This window comes from Lipophrys pholis, assembly GCF_963383615.2.
Source record: "Lipophrys pholis genome assembly, contig: SUPER_23_unloc_1, whole genome shotgun sequence".
In the NCBI taxonomy this organism is placed as follows: Eukaryota; Metazoa; Chordata; class Actinopteri; order Blenniiformes; family Blenniidae; genus Lipophrys; species Lipophrys pholis.
This window is the reverse complement of record NW_028292329.1, coordinates 63655-69567: the sequence shown is the minus strand read 5'-3', so window position 1 is coordinate 69567 and position 5913 is coordinate 63655.

Sequence of the window (5913 nt, the reverse complement as noted above, 5' to 3'; positions counted from 1 at the left end):
AAAATTTCCGACACCGTCTCCATGGAAACAGGGCAGACGACCCAGTTGGATTGTTGTTATGGTGACCCAACTATAAAAGTACCAAGTCCCAGGAGAATATGGACTGGGAGTCATGACACTCCTCCGTCTACTGAGCATGTGCAGAACAACTCGTGACTACGCCCATAGTATGCATCCGCCGCGTTTCACTCCTGTATTTGACGACGGAAGCGGCGCATTTTCGAAAAGTTCCATTCTCCCCGTTTTTTCCACGGGGATGGAGTTGGAGCATTTTCAAAAAGTTCCACCTTGGGAGCCATTTTCAAAACGTTGCACACGACAACATTTTTGGCATTTTAACTTGTAAAAGAGGCTTAAACTGTGTGAAAGTGCTGCTCTGGATGAAGGGAAAAGGACGACTGTAAAATATCAAAAGTCATGGTAATCCAAATATTCCAATAAATATTCCAACTAAGAATAATTCCCTTGAGTCTCCAAAGGCTTAATGACCACATTTGATTGATGTCATCTCATCCATTTTAATCGTGAAAGCAGACTTTCTCGCTGTATTCCCTGCCGGGTTCAAAAATCCACCGCACACGGTTCATCCACACGTTTAATCCACACGTGTGGGGGAAACAGAGGCATGACATTTGAGTCTGAAGCGTGGCATTTCGCCGTCGCAATCAAAAACCGCAGCCTGCAGGGCCAGATTAGGAGTCATGGTGACCGTGATGCACTGCCGGCGTAATCCCAGTTTCCATCTGTGTATCTGTCTCGCAGCAAAACTATGAGAAAAGTGAAAATGCAACTTTTTGAAAATGCTCCGATCCCGTGGAAACGTGGGGAAAACACAAGTTTTCGGAAACACGCTGACTTTGTCTGCATGGAAACAGGGGTCAATGAAACTTTTTTTCATGCAACTTTTTTTTTTTAAACTTTGTGGACTTTTTTGAAAACTTTTTGAGTTTTCTTTGTGGACTTTTTTGGAAAATGCTCTGACTCCCTGGAAACAGGGTAAAATGTGACTTTTTAAAAATGCGACTTTTTAAAAATGCGACTTTTTAAAAATGCAACTTTTAATGCAACGTTTTACAAATGTGGGGGTAAATGCAACTTTTCGAAAATGCCCCAATTCCGTCGGAACGGGTGAAAATTGAAATTTTGGAAAACGCTCTGACTCCATGGAAAAGGGGGGGGGGGGGGGGGGAAATGCAACTATTTGAAAACCCTCCAATCCTGTCTCGGTGGAAATGGAGGAATGCGCAACTTTTCGAAAATGCTCTGACTTCGTCTCCATGGAAATGGGGCAAAGCGCAACTTTTTAAAAAAGCTCTGACTCTGTGGACAGGGGGAAAATGCACGTTTTTGGAAAAGGCTCCAAAAGGGACATTTTTTTGAAAATGTCCAGGCTATGTCGCTGCATAAACTAGCGAAAAGGACACTTTCTAGAAACGCTCAGGCTCGAATGCCGGCGGAAACGCTGCCATTGCAACGTGCAAAGTAAATTCATGTGTGCGAGTGGCTGGACGATAACAACAGATATCTTCCTCCAGAGTGTCATGACTCGCAACTCGTGCGAACTTCATCGTTTTCAAAACGTTGTCGTGTAAACGTGAAACTCTTCTGAAACAAAAATACATCTCAGACTGCTGTTGACCTACAGAACACACACACACACACACACACACACACACACACACACACACACACACACACACACACACACACACACACACACACACACACACACACACACACACACACGTCCTGTTTCAGGCCAAGTTAATGGAAATTTGTCCCTCGTGTTTGCTGAAACCTCCACTGACGTGTTTCCACTGCACGTTACCGTTGGTGCAGACATGAGGTCAATATTTCTTTCCACAGATATGAACAACCTCTTCATGCATGACGCCGCGTCATGAGAAAATGAGCCACACACGCGGAAAAGACCTCCGCCCTCCTCTGGGGGAACACGAAACCGTCTGAGTCTCTGAGGGTGTTTTATGTCTGTTTTTAATGTTGTTCATGTCTCTCTCAAAGTTTTGTGTCTGTTTTTAAAGTTGTTCATGTCTCTCTCACGGTTTTGTGTCTGTTTTCTAATGCGCCATTTTCAGTTTTGTGTCTGTTTTTAATGCGCCATTTTCAGTTTTGTGTCTGTTTTTAATGTTGTTCATGTCTCTCTCAAAGTTTTGTGTCTGTTTTTAATGTTGTTCATGTCTCTCTCACGGTTTTGTGTCTGTTTTCTAATGCGCCATTTTCAGTTTTGTGTCTGTTTTTAATGTTGTTCATGTCTCTCTCACGGTTTTGTGTCTGTTTTCTAATGCGCCATTTTCAGTTTTGTGTCTGTTTTTAATGTCTCTCTCACAGTTTTGTGTCTGTTTTTAATGTTTCTCTAAGATTTTTAGTGTCTCTGTTTCTGTTTTTAATCTGTCTCCTGCAATATTGTGTCTGTTATTATAGTGTTTCTCACAGTTTTGTGTCTGTTTGGAAATCTTTCTCTTGCGGTTTTGCGTTTTGAGTTTTTTTAACGCGTCGCTCAGCGTTCTCTGTCTGTTTTCCCTGTGTCTCCCACAGTCACCTGCATCGTTTCCAGCGTTTCTGCTGTTTCCGTGGAAACGGACATGGTTTTAAAAAAAAAAACTAAAAAAAACGTTGACCCCCGTGACTCATTTCATGCGTAGTTCACCACCTCAGGCACGAATGGAATCACTTTACCAACGTCGACACACACGAAGCACATGTGTGACAAACACACACCCAAAGGTGTGTGGAAACCTTTACTCTACCTTTACTTTACCTTTACTCACGGCAATATTTGCGCAAGATAAAGAGTGAATCCTTCTTTCTTCGGTGTCACACGGAGCTGCAGAGGCATGGACATGAATGCTATCTAGAAATTTTGTGTTTATATGTTGTTCGGGTGTGTATACATGTGGTAAACATGTATATGTATGAATAGTGTGTGTGTGTGTGTGTGTGTGTGTGTGTGTGTGTGTGTGTGTGTGTGTGTGTGTGTGTGTGTGTGTGTGTGTGTGTGTGTGTGTGTGTGTGTGTGTGTATGTATGTATGTATGTATGTTATATATATATAGTGTTCTATATTAGATAACATTCTTAATGTGACATTTACAAATATAATACTACTAACTATATATAACACACACTACATAAATAATACTAACTATTCTCAATACAGAAAGATAGTTATAATACGTAACTATTAAATATTGGAGAAGGGGTAGGATTTGATAAGTTTACTTCTCCTTACCCCTATGCAGGCATGTTAATCAGATATATGAGGAGTGTGTGTGTGTGTGTGTGTGTGTGTGTGTGTGTGTGTGTGTGTGTGTGTGTGTGTGTGTGTGTGTGTGTGTGTGTGTGTGTGTGTGTGTGTGTGTATATTGACAAGTTTGTGCGACTGACACGCTGTCATAAGTGAGTTTCATTACATGACAGTCGCCCCATAGAGCTTCTGTTTGTTTGCTCGAGCCAGGACCTGCGTCACTTTTAATTCTTCGCACCGTGAAGACCTCCCGTACGCCCCCCGTGAACTTTTCACAAGAGGCCGTCTGCCGCCGTTGGAGAGCAATCCTATTAGCGGGAATGGGTTAGCACCTATAGGAGTCTTACTCAGCAGGCAGAGCAACAGCCAGCGAGGGGGTGGAAGGGGTGGGGGTGGGGGTGGGGGGTGGGGGTGGGGTTCACACCGGGGTCATGTTTGCATGCACGGCAGCCCAGTAAATCATTCTGCAAACATGCCAGCCACGCGGCTAAAGCTTAGGGAACATGGCAGGAAGCCGGCCGGTCGGAGGGGGCTTATTGGTCGGCCGTGGCACGCAAAGAGCGGCGCGCACCCAGAAACGTCCCAGACGAACGCCGAGAAAACCGCACCGCGGTGGGATTATCTTCGTATCATCCGCGACCTTCAACTTTGTGCCACATGTTTACACGCCTGCGGGTGTTGTGAGAGAAGAAGAAAAAACAAACTTCCAAAGGTCTCCGGTCGGCTTGACGGAACCGCTGCCAACGCCCTGGGGCCGTTGGCACGGCAACGGCCTCAAGTTAAAAAAAAAAAAGAAAAAAAAAAAAGCTTCCTTTTACGGCACTGAAAACGCAACTTGGAGCAAACTGCAAAATGATGTAATGTGTAATAGTGTTATAGATGGTCACCTCGTTATGTAATAATAACGCCACGTTTTGTAATTAACTCGTTACATATTGCAACATTTGTTACAAAATGCAGGTGTTTACAGCCGCATTATGCAATAACAGTGCAGCCTGTAATAATGTAATAAATGTTTGTTTTTACATTTTTTATGCCGGGGCTTTATCTCACGGTATGTGGCGGGAACGCTGCTCCTGCACACGCTCAGTAGACGGACAATAACAACGACGTGACTCTCTCAGTCCATATTCTCCTGGGACTTGGCACTTTTATTTTGACAGTCACCGTAATAACAATCCACCTTGGTCGTTTGCGCGCCAGAATGTCCGCGTTCTCATACTGTCGATGTTTAGAGTGTATTGTTCTCTGCACGCGCGCGCGTGTGTGTGTGGTTTAATCGGATAAACCACCTATAGTGCCAACTCCATCGCTAAAACGCAACAACAGTTTTGTGTGAAGGCTTGAAATCGTTATAAACCGGCTCTTAGAGGCTTTTAGATAAAAAAAAAATCACGGAGAGGCTCTAAGAGTTTCAGAAAATTACATTTGCACATACTTGCATGTAAAAACTAACATTACTATTATTGCTGTTTTATATCAGTATATCATGAGGCTTTTACAGTTAAAAAAAAAAGAAAAAAGAAAGTAAAGCCCTGATGATGTATTTTTCCCACCAGAGACAATATATGTGATTTTAAAAGGACCAGGCGGTTCTAGATGAAATTATGAGGGAGCAGAGGGGAGGGTTGTATTACATCTAATGCTCATAGAGTCGACCTGATCCGGGGAAACAAGTATACATGAGGGGTGGGGGGGTGGGGGGGGGGGGGGGGGGGGTGAAAGGCCTCGGCGGTGTTATAGATCGGGTATATAAATGGATATTCAGAGCGCTCCGGGCCAACCCGACAGGCTGTGAGCAAACGTTTGTTTACAAATGAGCAGATTGTAGTTGCTCCAGTTGCTCATTGGATTACGGTCACTGCCAAATATCTCAGACTGGCTCATGCAGGGTCCTGATCCAAAGAAAACAATTGAAAAAAACAAAACAAAACAAAACAAAAAAAACACCCAGCGATGACCAAGAGGCTCAGTGCAGCAATGAAAGAGTGCAGTGTTCGGGCTCCGGTCGCTGGTTTGAATCCAAACTTGACCCCTGGTGTCTTGTAAGATCTGCCTTGTCATTAATTCGTACGTTACGTAAGGAGTTGTTGTTGTTGTGCAGAGCGTCTTACAGCAGCGCCGCTGATAGCAGGAGGTTGCATAAGGGGCAGCGGAGCCGTGCAGGCTGTCCTGGAGAACCAGGGGAAGGTGAGGCGCCACGACTCAGGAGCAGAAAACACTGAGATAATGAGAGATAAAGCAGAGACTCAATAACATGAGGCTGCTGGAAGAGACTCAATAACATGAGTCTGCTGGAAGAGACTCAATAACATGAGTCTGCTGGAAGAGACTCAATAACATGAGGCTGGAAGAGACTCAATAACATGAGTCTGCTGGAAGAGACTCAATAACATGAGGCTGGAAGAGACTCAATAACATGAGTCTGCTGGAAGAGACTCAATAACATGAGGCTGGAAGAGACTCAATAACATGAGTCTGCTGGAAGAGACTCAATAACATGAGGCTGGAAGAGACTCAATAACATGAGTCTGCTGGAAGAGACTCAATAACATGAGGCTGGAAGAGACTCAATAACATGAGTCTGCTGGAAGAGACTCAATAACATGAGGCTGGAAGAGACTCAATAACATGAGTCTGCTGGAAGAG